This window comes from Canis aureus, chromosome 17 (assembly GCF_053574225.1).
Source record: "Canis aureus isolate CA01 chromosome 17, VMU_Caureus_v.1.0, whole genome shotgun sequence".
In the NCBI taxonomy this organism is placed as follows: Eukaryota; Metazoa; Chordata; class Mammalia; order Carnivora; family Canidae; genus Canis; species Canis aureus.
Window position 1 is genome coordinate 57181300 of NC_135627.1, and position 20788 is coordinate 57202087.

General features: G+C 38.3%; 1 long non-coding RNA gene and 1 pseudogene across 1 annotated transcript in view; one reads left to right on the plus strand and one right to left on the minus strand.

Annotated features, from left to right (window-relative positions):
* Positions 1-20788, plus strand: part of LOC144287576 (uncharacterized) — a 70581-nt gene that overhangs the window by 21509 nt on the left and 28284 nt on the right. The gene's annotated exons all lie outside the window — the stretch shown is intronic.
* LOC144287575 (glyceraldehyde-3-phosphate dehydrogenase pseudogene) lies at positions 17040-18028 on the minus strand (annotated as a pseudogene).

The following is a 20788-nucleotide window of genomic DNA, read 5'->3' on the forward strand; positions in this document are numbered from 1 at the left end:
GTCAAGTCAATCTGTATACATACGGTGGTCTGCTGGGGTGCCATGGAAGCTAACTATTCAATATTCTTTAAGAACTGATTGTGTTTACAAAACTTTTTTCTCTTTTTACAAATAGAGAAATGGAAGGAGTTTATTCTTCCCATTTCGTCTGTCTCCAAGGTGGAGCTCCTGCTCTTTGCCGCACCCCCACCTTCTCTATCCACGTACTTTTCCCATATTGTCTGCATCTCTTCCAGATAACCACACGCTCCAAATTACTCTTCAAAGAGAAACTGACTTCACTCCCTTGAGTGAAGTTAGTGCCTGGAATGCACTAACTTTGGGAATGTTCTAAAAACTAAAGATGAACAAAGGAAGGGAAGGATGTTCAGCTTAGATTTAGTTGTTTTCCAATTTCTGGTGTGATGAAATTTCCTTTGGGCTGTAAACCCTCACTCTGGGGCCTGAGACTCCCTGTAGGTGGCTCTTGGCTGTGATAATGACTAAGATCTTTAGAGCCAACCTCCTCGGGGATCAATCCACAGCTGGGAAGTACCTTCCCAATTTTGTGAAATGATTGATAATTGCAATCAGTATCTCTTAAAGGCCTTGTGAATATGTCCTGGCCAAAAAAAAAATTAATAGAAAAGATGTAAAATGTTTGTTTGCTTTATGCCTATCAGAAGGATAGTGAATATCTTCAACTAATCTGTGGATGGAAGGAAATTTCATATATTTGCTCTAGCAAAACCAGCAACCATTAGACTCCAACAGAACTGCTTTATACATGGTTTGCTTCCAGTAGTTCTATGTGTAGCCTCAAAGAGAATTCTAATGATGGAATCCTAGAGCACCAGCTTGTGGAATTGATTAGGAAATTTGAGAGTGATTACCTTTCCTTTTTTGGAAGAGTGAAGATGCCAACTCATATTCTTACAATATTTTATTTGATTTTGAGTACTTATGTGTTGATAGAACTTGGGTATATTTTAGGCTGGCACTCTCGGCTTTTTATGAGCAGTGTGCCTAGAGTGTCAGCTGTACTCTTGCTTTCTGTAATGTCCTGATCCATGGATCACCTCCACCTGCAGTCTGACATACGTGGACTAGCTCCTTAATTCTAACAGGACACCTTAAGGATAGCAATCTCAGTCTTCCATGATGGATCAATGAAAGGGCTAGATTTCTGTTGTCATGTCCCTTCTTAAGAACTGAATCTCTACCTTAGTATCATGTATAACTTTTTTTTAAAAGATTTTATTTATTTATTCACAAGAGACATAGAGAGAAAGAGGCAGAGACACAGGCAGAAGGAGAAGCAGGCTCCATGCAGGGAGTCCGATATGGGACTCAATCCCAGGACCCCAGGATCATGCCCTGAGCCAAAGGGAGATCTCGACCACTGAGCCACTCAGGCATCCCTCACGTATAACTTCTTAGGGTCTCAGTGCTTGAAACTTGGTTCTGTCCCATTCTCTCCCTGAATCCTAAATCATTTGAGAAATAAAACAGACAGATGGGGATGAAGCCATTAGCTTTATCAACCATTAAAGCTGGATCGGAGGACCTAGTTTACACTTGTTGCTTTGGCAGGTTCCCTATATCTAGTTCCAGAACTGGACTTACTCATGCAGACATAGGCAGCACTGACAGCCTGCACACCTTCTACTCGCCCTGCATGGGAGTTGGTGCCTCTAGAAGAATGGCATGGAAGAGCAGAGGGGAGTTTCTGCTTCCTGGAAGGCCTGCCCTTATGAGGAAGGGGGTTCGGGGAGGCTGAGTTAACTGTATGGCTCCTCACTGAAACTCTGGGGAGAAGAGTGAGGAGTGGGAACAGGTCAGGGGTATTAGGAGAAAGTCTGTGTTAATTTCTATTGCAATAGAAATTTCTATTGCTACTGTGACAAATTTGTCACAAATTTAAGGGCCTCAAACACAATTATCTTAGAATTTTGGAATTTAAGAGTCAAAGTTGAGCTAACATCAGGATGTTGGCAGGGCCGTGTTCTTGAGGCTCTAGCAGAGAATTTTCCAGCTTCTAATGGCTGCTCACTTTGCTTGGCTTACTTGGCATCATTTCAGTCTCTGCTTCTATTGTCCTATCTCTGACTTTGACTTTCCTGCCTTTAAGGATACTTGTGATTACACTGACCCACCAATGGATACCGTCCAGGATACTTTCCCTCATGATTCCTTAATCATACGTTTTAATCATGTTTTTGCCATGTAACAACATAGTCACGGGTTTCAGGGATGAGGATGTAGATCTCTTTGGGCATCCCATTATTATTCCTGTCTTTATGGAAACCAGGAGAGTTGGGAAGAAGTACCGTGCCTAATTCCCCCCACCCCCCAACCCCCCAGACCTTAGTCTTCTTGCTGGGATACTGCCTCAACATTACTTGATCATGACCACCCCTCCTACTTGACACCAGAATATTAAATGCTGCCACTGGGGATTCAATGTGCTTCATATCAGCAGAGACCACGTTCGGCAGTATAAATGAGATTAACCTGCCCTGTACCTAATTACTACTACAACAATGCACAGAGTCAAATGCTTTGGAGCTTTATATGAATGATATTAAACATAAAAAAAAAAGAACGGAAAGGCATATATTAGCTTTTTGATCTTACTAACAAGAACTGAAACTTAAAAAGGATAAATTATTTGCTCAAAAAAAGACAAATGGAAAGAAATAGGCCTGCTATTTAAACGCTGGTCTTTGTGGGTGTCTGGGTGGCTCAGTCAGTTAAGCGTCTGTCTTCAGCTCAGGTCCTGATCTCAGGGTCCTGAGATCTAGCTCCACATCAGGTTCCCTGCTCAACAGGAAGGGGAAGTCTGCTTCTCCCTCTGCCTCCTTGCCCCACCCGCTCACACATGCTCTCTCTCTCTCTCAAGTAAATAAAATCTTAAAAAATAAACTTAAGCATTGACTTCAATTCTATGTTTTCCATTTTTTTTCATGCTGCTTCTTTGCCTTCCACTGTAGTGGTTCCCCAGGCCCTGTCCCACCGTGAATGGGCCTTCCGTGCTTTGTTCATTATCATTTCGCTGTATCTGGGTGGCTGAAGACCCATCCTCATTCCCATAGCAAGTCATAGAATGTTCTTCTGTATGACTTCTTACACTTAATTGTCCCATTTACATTTCAGTACAGTTGAGGAGAGAGCTTCCTTCAAAGCACTCAAGGCTTTGACTGTATAAGATAAAGGAATGTCTTTTAGTAAAGCTCAGAGAAGCCTACCCCATTGCTGCTCTTGTGAAACGTGATGTCTCTTTCTTCCCAGGCAATGAGCATTGCCAGTTCTGTTTCAGGGTAACTTGGGTGACTGACAACAGGCAAGACATATTGAAATTTAATGAGAACAAAATCAGTTTCTTACAGCGTTATGATTAATATAGAGAAATAGACCAAGCACGTATCTAGGCTTTTTAGTGTAAACATCCCATTTTCTGGACAGCCTAACAAAGCATGCGGGAGAAAGATGGTGCCCAATACTTGCTAAATTCAACCCAATTATTCAGATGTGTCAAAACTGGCATTGGTCCCCATTTGATGTCCTGCACCCAAACAGAATAGAACATAAAATCTCCTAGACCAACATATGAGTTTTAGCAGAATTGCCTTCAAGTGTATTAACATTAGCATTTACTGAGATTTAATATGTGGCCATTAGTGGAGAGGAAACCAAAACACCGACAGGGAGTCTATACCAATAATCTATATCAGATGGAATAAAAATTTCGCCTTGGTTTTATTCTTAGTACGATTGTATATGGGACCAACTTTTAGCTTTAATATATATTTGATCTTTGAAGTAATAATACTAAGTGAGTAAGCCTGTATAGAGCAGTTTATTAGATTCCTTCTGCAATTTGATTGTTAGCTTTGAAAATAATTATCAAAATTTTACGTTGTCATTATTATATTGCCTGGCAAATCTTCAGTGCCCCAATTTACATGGGCTAATATCATTATCTGTTTACCTTGGAGTTCTAAAATTTAGCAAAGATATAATGTTTAAGAATATTAGCTTCAGTTTGTGGTAAATGTGTTCAATCTCCTCAAAAACTCAAATGCAGGGCAGCCCCGGTGGTGCAGCGGTTTGGCGCCGCCTGCAGCCCAGGGCGTGATCCTGGAGACCCTGGATCGAGTCCCACGTCAGGCTCTCTGTATGATGCCTGCTTCTCCCTCTGCCTGTGTCTCTGCCTCTCTCTCTCTCTCTGTCTCTATGAATAAATAAATAAAATCTTAAAAAAAAAACTCAAATGCTTATGATCTAACCAAAATGAGAATGTAGCATTACCTTTTCTTCCCCCCCCCCTGCTTTTTTGATAGGCTTTAGTACAATTTTTTTTAGATGTATTTATTCATTTGAGAGAAAGGGCACACTTCCTTCCATGAGCAGGGAAGGAGGCAGATGGAGAGGAAGAGAATCCCAAACAGACTACCCACTGAGAATGGAGTCCAATGCAATACTTGATCCCATGACCCTGAGATCATAAACTGAGATGAAATCATGAGTTGGATGCTTACCCAACTGTGCCATCCAGGTGGCCCTATTTCGCTTTTTGAAACTTGTATGACATTTAAAAACATTGTATTCTCATCATATTTATACAATAAAAGAGTTAGCTAACAAGACAATATTGGTTAGGATGAAAAGTAACCTTATTTCTCCTTCCACAGAGGTACTCTCTTTACACATTTTTAGCTAAGGTTTCAGAATTTACTTCCTTGTCTATACATAATATGCTTGCAGTACTCTTCTTCTTAAATCAATTTTTAATAATTTCTATTGAATTCCCACTTTGGAAGATAAGGAGCTTCCAAATTTATGTTTTATGTTGACCAGCATACTTGCCTTCCCCTATTCTACTATCTCAATATAGCTAGATTATAATTTGCTACATCTTCTATTAAGATTATGCAAGTGCTGGGATCCCTGGGTGGCTCAGCAGTTTAGCGCCTGCCTTCAGCCCAGGCAATGACCCTGGAGTCCCGGGATCGAGGCCCACATCAGGCTCCCTGCATGGAGTCTACTTCTCCCTCTGCCTGTGTCTCTGCTTCTCTGTGTGTGTGTGTCTCTCATGAATAAATAAATACAAATCTTAAAAAAAAAAGATGACACAAGTGCTATTTAGAGCTGAGTTAATTGGTAAGCTATGATCATATTTCTTTTATGTATAGCTTTTCGTCTTTCTTGGAGTTAATAATTAGGCATGTTTGCTTATCTTTATTTTTTTAAAAAAAATTTAAAAGATTATTTACTTGAGAGAGAGAGAACGAGTAGAGGTTAGAGGCAGAGGGAGAAACAGACTCCATGCTGAGCAGAGAGCCCAACACGAATCTGGTTCCCAGGATCCTGGGATTATGACCTGAGCCAAAGGCAGATGCCTAACCAACTGATTCACCCAGGCCCCTACTTGCTTACCTTTCTATGTGACATTAATCTCATACTTTATAACAGTTTCCTAAATTTATTCTCAATACGTGGATTTCCACCAGTTTCATCTTTTTATAGACGTCTCTTGGCACCTTCTGATCAGCTCCTTCTGGGACTATTTACTCTCTACACCTGTGTCACAGATGTGCTATCTTGGGAATCTTCCATCATCATTATCCTGAGTATTCCCAGTATTTCCTTGTCACATCTTCTGTTTCTTGTATCCCTTGTCTTTGTTTTTAATATGTGGTGTAAGGACTTGTTTTGTAGGGACACATTTTCTGGTAGTTTTCTGGGAATGGTGTATGAAGAAAAACATTCTGGGATCTTGTGCTTCTATAAATGGCTCAGTTCTCCTACCCTTACACTTGATAACAATTTGGTTGTAAATATTTTTCGGGATTTGAAGACATTGTTTTATTTTCTTTTAGATTCCAGAATTGCTATTGAGAAATCTGAGGTTTTTCTATTTCCCGCTCCTTCAGATGTGACTTGCATTTTTTTTTCTTTCTGGAGGCTTGTGTGATTATTCTTTAGCTCAGATTCTGAAATGTAGATGAGTGTATCTAATTTTATTCATTCATTTGTGCATTTGATGGGATTTTTTCAATCTGGAACTCATATCCTTAGTTCTGAAAAACTCTTTTGAATCATTTCCTTAACGGTATCCTTTGTTTTTTCTTTCTAAAATTTCTTATGTGAATATTAGATGATCTGTAACAGATGGAATACAGAAACAGATATGTGAATCCAGCTGTCTTTTACTAAACTGGACATTAAAGAGATTTGAAAAAATGTAAAGCAAAGTCAGTATTGCAACTGATTGTTGTTTGTTGTATAAAATATTTCCTTTGTAATATGTTACTTTGGTTTTTATAGTTACTACATATCTATACAATGGTTAGTTAGGTTGAATATATATTTTAAAATTTGTTTTCATTTCTAACAGAAAACATATGGATGGATAAAATCTACATAAACAAAAGCTTTGGAAGGTCCTCAGTAATTTTTTAGAAAAGTACTAGGTAAGGAATCTTTAAGCCAGAAAGTTGTAGAACTACTGCTCTGTTACTTATTAGGTTATCATATTCTTTCATGTATACAATATTTCTCTTACCTCTCTGAGGATATTTATTGTAATGTTCTGGAATTCCCTTTCCCCCAAGTAGTCTGTTTCTCAGTTTCTTTCTTCTGTTTGTGTCCTTTGGTATCCATCTCGGAGTCATTCATGCTGGTGATCTTTGGTTGTCCGTCCAGGTCGGGGTAGGGGCTAGCAAAAGTGATTGAAAGTTCAGTGCCTTGAATGGGATTTACTTCAGGTTGGTCTCACTGTTGATGAAACCCCAGAGGCGGTAGATACTGGGGTACCTACCAGTAGGTAGGTACTACTACCTATCTAATACCTGAAGATATTTCTTGTTAGGCTGAGTTGATTCCCCTGAGAAGATTCTTGCAACCCCTTGCCTGGAGGCTAATGAAGGGCTGCCATTGTTCAGGGAGCCAAGTGGCAGATTCAGCCTGGGGGATCTCAGCAAGCATCATGCCCAAGGTTGCTAAACTTCCTTGTTTGCAGTAAGGTAGCTCCATCTTCATCTCTCTGCGTGTTCCTCTCAGCGCAGAGATCTGTATCTTATTTTCTCCAAAGAATAAATGTTGGCATTCTGCTGTACTGGGGAAGGGGCAGCAACCCAGGAGCATGAAATAAGTATGGAATGTAGGAAACTAATGCTTCTCACGTATCCCTAAACCAGTCTTATCATAGCATTCCTCCTGGAGACCTACTGTAGAGGGGCTGAATTCTTACTCTTTTGTGCATCTACTGTGTAAATCAGGTTACTTCCCAAAATTCTCTTGTTACTGCCTCTTTTTCTTCTTGTTTTATTAGTTTATGCCTATAAAAAAAAGGAAGAAGAAGAAAACTCATTGTATATAGCTCTTTGGGGGTTTGGTAAATCTATAGCAAGATTAGTTGGATGTGTTGAATGTGGCATTGTTACACAGAACCAGGCCCAATTTCTGTATGGGCCCAGGCATGTGTCCAGTGTGTATTTTTATAAATGTTCCATTCTGAATGTTCAGTAATTATGTTCTGTAATCAAAGTTGTCTTTTAGCACTCTGCTTAGTATATTTTTAGCAAAGGACAGACACATTGACAAGTCTAATAATAAAATCCTCCCTAAAGGATTTTTTTCCCCCATTAAGGCCTTAAATAGATATATTTGATTTCCAAGAGGCTGATTTTAATTTAATAAAGAGGAAGTTGCTTTTTTGGTAAAGTTTCACAATAATAAATGTTTATGTCTTCAGATAGTGGTATTAGGGCAGTGTTGGCTGTGTCATCTTCTACAGGAGATGAAATCCTCCTGTCAAAAATGATATAAAAAGCAGATAAGCTGAATATCCTATGGGAATATATTTGATATTGTCATTAAGATTTATTAATATTTATTGAATTCCATAATTCTTGGACTCTACGTCATACCCTAGTAGTATTTACGGAGACTCTATCACTATTTTCAGGTTCCTTGGAGACCATTTAAGGCACTGTAGCTGCTAGAATCATTCTGAGAAAAATGACTAACCAAAATCTACCACTAGGAAAAAAAAAATCTGGCAACGTTCCCTGGCTTGGTAATGAGTCTTTAAAAAGATCCTAGTTTTCTCTATTTTTTTTAAGTGGCTCAAGAAATGAGACTCTTTACTTCAGAGTCTTCTAGCCATGACTCAAGATGAATTGCTTGAGCTATAATTAACCTCCACTTCGGTTTAGGGATAGTTCTTCCTCCTCCTTGGGGGGATTAACTTCACTTTTGCTCTCAGGGCAGCAGTTTCCAATTGTCTGAAGTAATTAAAGCTGGAATCATGGAGCAAGAAGGAAAAAAATTAAAAAATGTGCGGTACTCTAGCTCTGGGGATGTTGGAAAGATTTTATTTTGACAAATCGCCTTGTAATTTTTCTTGTTGGTATATATTGTGAATACAATTTAAATTAAAAGCTCTATGTTGATTTTGGTCCCTAGTTGGGGCACTATGATGATAATGTGAGGATTGACTACCTAGAGCTAGCAGGGGGTTACACGTATCAGTGTACCTAACAGGAAACAGATTGCAGGCCAGAAGTCAGATAAGGGTGACCGAATGACAAGCAAAATTAGGAATAGGACCTGGAAGTTTGTAGTTAAAATCAGTAGCATTGAAACTTTAGACTATTAATTTAGTAGGGGTGAATGGGTCCAGAACCCTGCATGCAACATATATCCCTCAGGTGATTTTTGTTGAGGTTTTATTTTATAATTTTAAGAACCAATTTTTAGATATTTATAGGCTCTCTTAATTCTGTTTAAGTCCTTAATATTAAATTAAAATGCAGATAGCATTAAGATTATAAACATGTATATTGGTTATATTTTATGAAGATTTTTGAGTTTTGTTTTTGACTCCTAAAGAGAGATGGCTATAATAATTTAATTTATGAGAAGCTCCCATTTCCCTGCAATCATTGTACATACTTGGAAATTATTGACAAGTGAGAAAACCATACTGATTGTTTACATTTGTTATTACTATTTCTTTTTTTTTTTTTTTAAAGATTTTATTTATTGGAGAGAGAGCATGTACAATGCGTGTGAGAGAGCACAAGCAGAGGGGAAGAGGCAGAGGGAGAAGGAAAGCGGACTCCCATCTGAGCAGGGAGCCCAATGTGTGGTTTGATCCCAGGACCCAGGATCATGACCTAAGCCAAAGGCAGATGCTTAACTTATTGAGCCACCTGGGTGCCCTTGTTATTACTTTTTAGTATTAAATTGAATCTGGGAAATGGTAAAATTTGCAGTTATCTCACAAAAATTTTATTTCAATTATTTGTTTCAGTTAGTACTTTGGAGCCAATAATTCACTTTTACATATAGTTAGCTCTGAAAAGCTTGTAGGTCCAAGGCCATATATCTGTAATATTTGAAAGATAAAATAATTTGATGCTGTAGAGTTCGATCTTGGAGTAAGTATTGAGGCATTATTGGTTGAGTCTGAGGTGTAAAAAACTTAGGTCAAAAGAGCATGAAGAAACACTGATTTGGATGTCAATATCTTACTGAAGAAGAAGGAGAATTGAAGAAGACATGGCAATGACTTTCAATTATCTAAAGAGATATCGAGTAGAGGGAAAAAAAGATTCAAATTTTATGATCCATATAGGCCAGACTTAGGATCAATAGATGTAATTTGTGGGAGAGTAAATTTTGGTTCAATATAAAGAAGAATTTTCTAACAATTAGAAAGTTTCATTGATGGAATAGGTGGTTTTATAAGATCGTGAGCCCATTTTACTTGTTCAGCTGCACATTCATCTATAAGAATATTATAAATTTTTGGTAGATGGCTGGTTTAGATAACCCAAGCTCCTCTTGAACTCAAATCTGAGAGTGGTTTCAGAAGTACACGCAGTTAGTAGGTAGAACATGGATTGCATTTGAATATAACCCCTGAGAAGTTCACCTTAGTGTACATCTACAGTCAATGAGTCTGTTGGCAAATGTAAAGATATACTTTCTCTAAATACATTTATTTCAGCAGTACTTTGATTTCATTAAATTTTTTTTACTAGATATTTGCTAAAGGATAAAAGAAGCTGCTAAAGCAAAGGAACCGGTCACATTTATGATGAGATTTGAAAAAGCAGAAAAGTTGCACAGGGACGTAAGGCAAGCTGAAAGGACCACTACCTAGAGAAAAGATCTCACCTTTGGAGATAAGGCATCTTTTCTTTTTTAATTATAATATAGTTGTTTATATTATTTCTAATTAGGAAAATCTTCGCAAGATAAACTTTCATGAGCTTATAGGTAGGGCTGTCTGTCCTTAGCACACAGTTGTCTGAAGTTTCAGAGTGTTAGGCACTAATTTAAAGACAACAGCGTGAGTTTCAGGCAACATCATGTTGATGTAATGTCCCACAAACAACCCGAATCCATGTCATCCTATTACTTCCACATCAACAAAACCCCAATTCTCTTGATATTAAGATTTCTTGTGCTTATTATAAAAGAAAAATTTGGACCAGTGAAAAGCTGTCCATGATTTTTAGAAACTAAAGATGGAAAAGATAAAAATAAAACCGCTTAAAATGGATAGAGTGGTCTGTCTGGAAGGGGGGGAAATAATTAAGGCTCTAGTATTTGATTTCTAACTATTAAGGGCATCTTTTTTTAAGTATTTTTACATACATTTTGATGTGTATGTACATGTTTACTTTAGGCTGACAGGAAACATGAGGTTAAAGAACAGATTACTTATTTACTTCTAGAACCTCTGTGGCCATTTCCAGAACTCAGTCCCTCTAGAGACAACATGGTAAGGGCAGGTATCTCCTGCACATACAGTGGTTTAACGCACGGAAAAGGATGTCTAAAATTGTGAATTTTGGAGCTTATTTTGGAACTGCTTGTACATCTAACCTCACCTTCAGAGACAAAGAATACTTTTGAGCTTTTATTTTGTGGAATAGAAACAAATCCTTTCTAGGGAGACAAACCCAGGTACTAGGTCTATTACTCTTTGGAATAAGAACAAATGGCTCCTGGGGAGATAAACTAGTAAATTTTTCCAGATATCCCTATTTTTAACTTCTAAGACTCATTGCTCATTTAGCATCCTTTAACCCTGCTGCCAGCACTCTTTACCCAGGTAGCCCTGACCATGAAGAAACAGGAGAACAATGGTTGCTACCTGACCTTAACAAACTCCTAGTACCACTTATATATCATATGTGGTTCAGAATTGAGTCCCCTTGTATCATTTCTCATGTCTTTTATTATGGGCTTTCTTGCTTGCTTATGGAAATTTAATAGCAGAATTGAATATTTGCATAATTATTCAGAGTTCCTAAGGTTCTTTAGCTATTGTTATGGGCTGAATTGGATCCCTGTCTAAATCTGTAATGTTGAAATTCCAACCCCCCCCCCCCCCATTACCTCAGAATGTAACCATGTTTGGAGATAGGTCCTTTAAAGAGGTAAAATGAGGTCATATAGATGGAAACTAATCATTGTGAATGTATTTGAAGATAGGGCCTTCAAAGGCCTTTAATCACCTTCAAAGGGTGATTAAATTAAACTGAGGTCATTAGAGTGGGGCCTTAATCCAATAGGACTAGTGTCCTTGGAAGAGGAGGGAGAGACATGAGGGGTTTGTGCACACATAGAAAAGGGCATGTAAGGACACAGGAAGAAGACAGTCATTTACAAGCTAATGACAAAGGCCTCAGAAGAAACCAAATCTGCTCACCCCTTGATTTTGGTCTTCCAGCCTCCAACACTGCGAGAAAATTAATTTTTGTTGTTTAAGCCATAAGTCTGATATTTTATTATGGCAGTCCTAGCAAACTAGTATGGATTTCACTCATTCATATCTTTGATACCTAAGCGTTTACTGAATACTCACTACATGTGAGGACAATCTGTTAGGGCTGGCAGGACAAAGGAGCTGATAGAGGAAAAGGAAAAAAAAAAAAAAAGTAAGGCCAGAAAATCTTATTTACATAACATAACAAGAACTCAAATTCAGGTTTGTCTAATTTCTAATCCAGTATGTCTGCCTCTATCATTGGAGTAGAATGGCTCATTAATGGAAGTTGTTCCGAGTTAATAGAAGTGTCTCAGTAATCTATTGTTCTGTAAACAACCACCTGAAAAACTCACTGGCTTAATAACAATTGCACTTTGTTTTTCGTGATTCTGCGGGTTGACTAGCTCAGCTAGGTATTTCTTCAGCTGCATATTGGCATCAGTGACGTCATTCATGGGTCAGGTTCAGCTTGGAATTTACTGGTGTTGGAACATCCAAGATGGCCTCTCATCCTCTGGGGCTTCTCTCCACATGGTCTTTCACCAGTGAGTAGTCCAATTTTAGCTCCTTCATACCGTGGTCCCTGGCTTTCAAGGGAAAGTATTCCAAAAGGACAAGCCTCAGTGTACAAATATGTATCAAGCCTTAGATGGCTTGCTATGTTCCATGGCCCACGTGGATGAACCGAGTCAAAGAAGGAGCAGATGACAGAAGCGGGCAGATAGGAAGGTGGAAATCATAAGGGATCACTTTGTAACAGTCTATCTCAAGAATATTAAGGTACTACCCCTTAATTAGATGTTTGTGCTATCAATGAAAAAGACTTCCAGAATTCTGAGGGTACTGGTAAGACATATATAACTGGGTTATCATATTATACCAGGAATTCACAGACCTCTGTATTCTATTACTGTTCTTTCTCCAAACATTTGTACATTATTTGGCTTCTGTTGTCTCCACTAATAGCTCAGCTTGCTCTTAAAAAAAATTAATTCCAGTGTGTAATTAACATAGTGTTACCTTAGTTTCAGATGTATTATTTCAGGTATATTATTCTATACATGACTCACTGCTCATCATGGTAAGTATACTCTTAATCCCCTTCATCTATGTCACCCACCCCCTTGTGTACTTCCCCGCTGGTAACCATCGGTTTATGCTTTATATTTAAAAATCTGGTTTTTTGGTTTGTCTCTTTTTAATTTGTTCATTAGTTTTGCCTCTTAGATTCCACATAAGAGTGAAAGCATATGGTATTTGACCTTCTCTAACTTATTTCACTTAGCATTATACACTCTGGATCCATCCATGTTGTTGCAAATGACAGATTTTCTTTTTTTGTGGCTGAGTAATACTCCACTGTATATGTATACCACATTTTCTTTATCCATGCATCTATTGATGGAACTTAGGGTTGCTCACATAATTTGGTTATTGTAAATACTGCAATACACCTAGGAGTGCATATATCTTTTTGAATTAGTGTTTTCATATCCTTTAGATAAATACTCAACAGTGGAGTTCCTGGACCCTGGGTAATTCTATTCTTATTTTTTTGAGAAATCTTCATGCTGTCTTCCACAGTGGCTGTACCAGTTTGCATTCTCATGAACAGTGCACAAAGTTTCCTTTTTATTCACATCCTTGCTAACACTTGGTTTTTGTGTTTTTTATTTTAGCCATTCTGACAGATATGATGTGATATCTTACTGTGGTTTTGCTTTGCATATCCCTGATGATAAGTGATGTTGAGCATCTTTTTATGTGTTTGTTGTCCATCTGTACGTCGTCTTATGAGAAACGTCTGTTCATGTCTTTTGCCCATTTTTTAAATTGGATTTTCTTTTTTTTTCTTTTGGTTTTAAGTTCTAGAAGGTCCTTATGTATTTTGGATACTAATCCTTTATTGGATATGTCATATGTAAATATCTTCTTTCATTCAGGAGACTGAGTCTTTTAGTTTTGTTTATTACTTCCTTTTCTGTGCAGAAGCTTTTTATTTTGATGTATTTCCAACAGCTTATTTTTGCTTTTATTCACTTTGCCTCCAGAGAAATATATAGAAAAAATGTTGCTGTGACTGATAACAGAGTCATTCTTTCTGTTGTGAATCTTAAAAATCTCAAAAAAAAGATTGTTATAACTGATTGCTATCTTATATCACTTTTACTCAGAGCTTCATGCCCAGCCCCATTGTTGGTCATTGGGTCATAGTCTTACACTGGTTCAGGTGGCTGCCTCCAGAGGACAGCGTTGCATGTTGGATGCTGCCAACAACATTCAAAAGGGTCTTATGGTGAGAACATGTTGACTTTGGGAAATATAGAAGAGGGCTCTAAATATGAAACTCTTAATGATAGCTATAGCAGACATGGAGTGTTGGCCAGTCTTTTTTTTTTTTTTTTTTTTTGCCTTAGTATTGCTTTGTTCCATGTATGCCCTCAAGTAATATAGCTTATCCCCCTTTGAGTTATACAAAATAGCTAATCTCAGTTTCCCCCAAATTATTATTTTTCCAGCTTCCTTACAAATACCAGTGCAAAAGCTCAATAGTACTACCTTGGTTTAGAGTGATGATTTGCCTAGTTCTGTGGATGGTGAGACCTAAATTTACATAATTTAATGAAGCTATCTGTTTGGTACCAGACTTCCAGGGAATCTTGACCCTAACTTGACTACTGCTCTCAAATCTCTGAGGGCCTACCAGTTCAAAATAACCTAGAACTAGTCAATGAATCCTTGACATTCATAAGGAGAAAATGAAAGAGTTGAGAGCTGCGAAAATTATGGAAAACACTCTATTACAGAGCCATTTTAGCTGCAGATGCCGAGCAATCCTATTATTACAAATCTGCCGTGTTTCTCTAAGAAGCTCACTCTTCCACCCTCTTCAGTGACAATTTCATACTTCAACTCTCTTCTCAAAATTTCCATTTAGCCCCAGTTATCATTTTATCTGATACTGTGTCTTATATATCACTGAAGAAAAGACTTTTATTAACATATGTCCACATCCTGCCATCTTTAAATCTACATATATGAAAGCACATTCATCAACCTCTCCTTCGCTCCTGCATACAAACTCACCATATTTGCTCTGGATTCCTTCCATTTTCATCATCCTAAGAACTTTCTTACTTCAGGAATATCCTGTCTTTTCTGTACATTCAGTTTCTATTCTATTATTTCAATCATACAAAACCCTTCATTCACACTTTATCCTCCTTCAATGATTATCTCATTATTCTCTGTTTCTGAATTCTCAGAAATGTTTTCTACACGTTTTATTCCTTGTTCACATCTTTTTAAAAATTCATTCTTGAACTCATTTTGTTGTTCTTTCCATATAGAGAAACTTTTCTCAAGGTTACTAGATACATTAATTCATCTTTGAAAATCCTTTAAGTTCTTAATCTGCATAATCCATCAGTAACTCACGTTAGAATTGATTACTCCATCTTTGGGACCATCTCCGTTTTGCTGGATATGCCTTTCTGTTTTCTAAGCTCCTCCTACCAGACTACAATATTGGCTCAGTACAGAAATGCTTCTGTCTTATTCTGTAGATAATTTTGTTTCAGGGCTTTAGATTCTCTTTGTGTATTGACAGATCTCAAATTCTCTTCCTTGAAGGCATCTCCTTGATGCTGGACATCTTCAATGTTTATTTCATATTTATTTCAATTTCATATATCATCTTTTTAAAAAAAAGATTTTATTTATTCATGAGAGACAGAGAGAGGCAGAGACACAGGCAGAGGGAGAAGTAGGCTCCATGCAGGGAGCCTGACGTGGGACTTGATCCCAGGTCTCCAGGAACATGCCCTGGGCTGAAGGCAGCGCTAAACCGCTGAACCATGCGGGCTGCCCCATATATCATCTTAACATATTTCATAAATGTCTTCCCTCTCCTTTTATTACTCTTAAAATCTTGCTCAGTTTGGGAAGCCTGGGTGGCTCAGTGTTTGAGCCTCTGCCTTTGGCTCAGGAAGTGATCCTGGAGTCCCAGGATTGAGTATTACATTGGGCTTCCTGCATGGAGCCTGCTTCTCTCTCTTCCTATGTCTCTGCCTCTCTGTGTGTTTCTCATGAATAAATAAATAAAATCTTAAAAAAGAATCTTGCTCAATTTGGTAAATAATTGACCAACATTGAAGCTGGAAGCCTAGGAATACCTCAAATCAAGATTGTTTAACCTTTCTGCTGAGGATTTATTGTATATGCTTGAAATCAAATACTATCAAGCAAAAAAAGTGTTTAGAACAATTCCTAATCAGTGAATCACAACTACATATTAAATACAGAAATAAATTGACACTCATACTTTTTAATGGCCATTGCCACTAATACCTTTTCTTTTTTTTTGGTGGGATTTTGTGGGGGTGTCCTGACTGTGTCCACTAACGTAAATTAATATCTTTACACGCTTTGGTAGAACCAGCAGTTTCACAAGCTTGTTTGTGGTCTTATCCACATAAATGCTTCACAAAAAAAAAAAAATTCACTTATTAAAGGTGTTGTACTCTTATGATAGGATTGAATATAGTAAGATTTCCCCTTTCCATTTTTCAGTGACATCTTATGGCATTCTAGTAAGTGAAGTTGTGCCAAATAAGTACAATGATAGAGAAATCCAAAGTTGAGCCATTTCCCCCCATGAAATCTATTAATTAATTCAGTGGAAAGCATTACATTATTCATTGTGGATAATAAAACTCATCTCATTTATCAGTGTTGTTGGAGCACCTGTCCTGGTTTGATCCTAAATACGTTACCTCTGAATTATTTTGAAAGCCTTGTCTATTTACACCAAGAAAATTGGGGCATTTTAGATGCATGAGAACTTTGCCAACATTTTGATGTAATACATGGGATTACAATTTTGGCAGTTCTTAAGTTTATAGCTTCATAAATATTACTTATAATTTGATTTTTCTAATTCTCTTTAAGTAATGAAAATTTGTGAACTTTTCTGTTTTACATGGAAAAATTTGAGTTCTATTACTTATATCTTACATACAGAGTGTAAAATGCCTGCCTTGTTTTTCTACTTAGTTTTTTTTTTTGAGTACAGTATACTTTACTGATGTTACATGACAAGGTTGGGCTCCCCAACTCCCTCTCCTTCCTCAGGGGGTCTTAGACAGAAACTGGAGGTCAGGAGATTCTCAGTGTGTTGGGGGATAAGTTGAGGCAGGGAATCCCCAGCAGCTGAGGACCTCTCTCTTCCTCTTGGTCTTGCTGGGGCTGGTGGTCCACGAGGTTGTTACTCCTTGGAGGCCATGTGGTCCACCACCTGGTTGCTATAGCTAAATTCACTATCATACCAGGAAATGAGCTTGACACAGTGGTCATTGAGGGTAATGCCAGCCCTGGCATCAAAGGTGGAAGAGTGGGTGTCACTGTTAAAGTTGTAGGAGACAACCTGGTCCTCAGTGTACCCCAGGATGTCTTGAGGGGGCCCTCTGATGCCTGCTTCACCACCATCTTGATGCTATCATATTTGGCAGCTTTCTCCAGGTGGCAGGTCAGATCCATGACTGACACATTGAGGGTGGGGACACGGAAGGCCATGCCAATGGGCTTCCCGTTAAGCTCAGGGATGACCTTGCCCACAGCCTTGGCAGCACCAGTGGAGGCAAGGATGATGTTCTGGGCAGTCCCTTGGCCATTATGCCACAGCTTCCCAGAGTGGTTGTCCATGGTCTTCTGGGTGGCAGTGATGGCATGGGCGGTGGTCCTGAGTCCCTCCATGATGCTGAAGTTGTCATGGATGACCTTGGCCAGAGAAGCCAAGTAGTTGGTGATGCAGGACACATTGCTGACCATCTTGAGGGAGTTATCATACTTATCATGGTTCACACCCATCACAAACATGGGAGCATCAGCAGAAGGAGTAGAAATGATGACCTTGGCCCCATCCTTCAAGTGAACCCCAGCCTTCTCCATAGTGGTGAAGACCCCAGTGGACTCCATAACATACTCAGGACCAGCATCATCCCATTTGATGTTGGTGGGATCTTGCTCCTGGAAGATGGAGATGGACTTCCCACTGATGACAAGTTTCCTATTCTCAGCCTTGACCGTGTCATGGATTTTGCTGTGGGTGGAATCATACTGGAACATGTACATCATGTAGTTGAGGTCGATGAAGGGGTCATTGATGGTGACAATATCCACTTTGCCAGAGTTGGAAAAAAACCATGGTGATGAGGCCCCGATACAGCCAAATCCTTTCACTCCGACCTTCACCATTGTGTCTCGGGGATGTGGCTGGCCCTGTACCAAAAGATGCGGCTCTCAGTCAAACAGGGAGAAGCAGAGAGCCTTTCTACTTAATTTTTGAAGAAATTCTGTTAAATTAAAAACCAACTTAATGCTGAAAGTTATATGTGACTCTTCAGGATTCAATACATTAAAATCTAGTATTAGATTCTAGAACTTTAACAATCATTTCGGTTTAGTAATCATTTACTGAGCACTTTCTATGTAGCTGGCACTGACACAAGTAACTTCACAAGGACAGCATTAATAGTGTGCATAATGTAGCCTCCCTGCTGTCTTGCTTGGCAGGCATTGCTAATTTTTAACTAGAGTCCTTCAAAATGAATTCAGTTGAAGGCTTCTTTGCAGTTGATCTCAATATAGGTCACTTTCATGCCAGGCACAGTATATTTACCATTTCAATTTAGGAGGGTCAAGATTTGTGAAGCATCTGAGATTTTATTCTACTAGCAAGCTACTAGATTATCTTGTTGCTGTTTTGTTGGTGCCAGCAAGACATGAGACTCTTGGGTCAGAGACAAAGAATTTTATTATTCATGGCACAGTAAACAGCATGAGCATTGTGCTCATTCATGATGATTTGCTGCGACCCGGTCCTCACAAGTTGTGTTAGAACCCCAAACTTTAATCATGGGAAGTAAGCCTATTTGCCCTTTGCTCCAGTGGGAGAAATTATTTCTATCTTTCAAGGCCATTCCTGCATAAAAATCCTGGAAAAGATAGTCTTAAAACAAAGGATAAAAACAAAACAAAAACAAAGGATGGTCTGTAATAAATGGAATGTGAAAATAAATCCATGTAAAATAAATTTCTCACAGATTGGACTTGCTAAATACAGGGAAAGAACCGAGGAAGTTGAATGGTGAAAAAGGAATGTTGTGGCAAATGGTGAGAAGTTCAGGATACAAGTCTGGCTTGCAAGGCACAGGAACATGGAAGACTTGTGGAGAATGGGCTTCCAACGATCAGAATATTTGCTCTCTCAAAGTGTGAAGGTTGAACACAGGACGTAATCCACTTAAAGCAATTTTATATCACACATCTCCAGAAAACAGGAAGATAACTGAAATGGTACTTTGATAGATGAATCTATCAAGTCCCTCACTATATAATGAGGGACCAATTTTAAGCAACAAATTTAAGGTAAAGTGATCAAAATTCATCTTTAGTTTTCAGTTGGCACATGGGTATTGTATCTGTATTGATTTCAGGTAACTTTTTAGTATTAAAGGCCATTGTAATAATTTTGATTATTCTTTTTGACCAGTCCTCCTATTAAATGCAGATTTCAGTCTGGCTCTCTTTAGAAATTTATCAAGTTAGTAGGTGTGTGTGTGTGTGTGTGTGTATAAAATATATAATATTTTATATATATTATATATAATACTTTTGTATGTATATATTATATTTTTACTTATTATTTTCCAGTATAGACAAAAGTAGGGAAAGAAGTACTGTATAATGAAACATAGGTATGTATCACCCAGTTTAGTCAATTGTAAACTCATGGACAATTTTATCTCCCTCTCCCTCACCTCTCTTATATATTTTAAAGACATTTCAGACATCACATCATTTTATTTGGGTTATTTATATTTTAAGATCCTTTTGCTATTCTCCTTTTTTGCCCAGTACATTCTGATAAGTTTATTCTAGTGTCTGTGCCTATTTGGAAACCTGTATAAGTTCTATATTTGAATTTTTTTAATAAAGATTTTATTTGTTTATTCATGAGAGACACAGAGAGCGAGAGAGGCAGAGGCACAGGCAGAGGGAGAAGCAGGGTCCCTGCAGGGAGTCTGACGTGAGACTCGATCCTGTGATTCCAGGATCATGCCCCGGACTGAAGGCAGATGCTAAACCGCTGAGCCACCCAGGGATCCCAACTATATTTGAATCTTGTTAGGAGGTGGGGCATATAAATATATTCTACTGTATTTTTGCTTTTATTCTTTAATAGTCTTCTCTTTATTTTGACATATGAAGATGGAAGTTCTAATATGATCAAATCTGAGCACCATGAAAGCTTGAATTTTTCTTTTTCGCAAGGAAAAGTCCTACCTTCAGTTCATTTCCTTCTAACCTAGCAAAAATGTTCTTATGACTGTCTCACATTTTCACCCATGAGATATGTGGCCATGAAATTCCCTTAGTCTTACTAGGACATCTTGTACATCTGAAAGTTCCTGTAAACTCCCTTAACTAATGATTTCATCCAAGCCATGAATCATTCTTCTTCTTTTTCCTCTGAGCCTTCTTCCAGTATATCTATAGGTTCAGAAATGAGTTGCCCGAAGATGAAAGTAGGGCTCAGGCTTCAAAGTAGAGCTGGCCACATACTCCATAGAGACCTAGATCTGTATGTTGAAAAAAGAAGTAGATGCTTGCAGAGCTTCTTATTTGGTAGAACACCTCAAGTTAATCTCTCATAAATACAAAGTAGGACTTCCTCTCAATTTTAGAGCATTCTCCTAGCAGATAATGACTTGTCTATAACAGTTCAGGTACTAGTTCTTAACATTCATATATTATTTAGTTTTTTTGTTTGTTTGTTTTTGTTTTTTAGAATTTGAGATGGGGGGAGAGAGTGGGAGAGTGAGGGAGCATGAGTAAGGAAAGGGACAGAGAGAGAAGCAGGCTCCCCACTGAGCAGGGAGCCTGAGGCCAAGGCCACTCAATCCCAGGACTCTGGGATCCTGACCTAAGCTGAAGGCAGACATTTAACTGAAT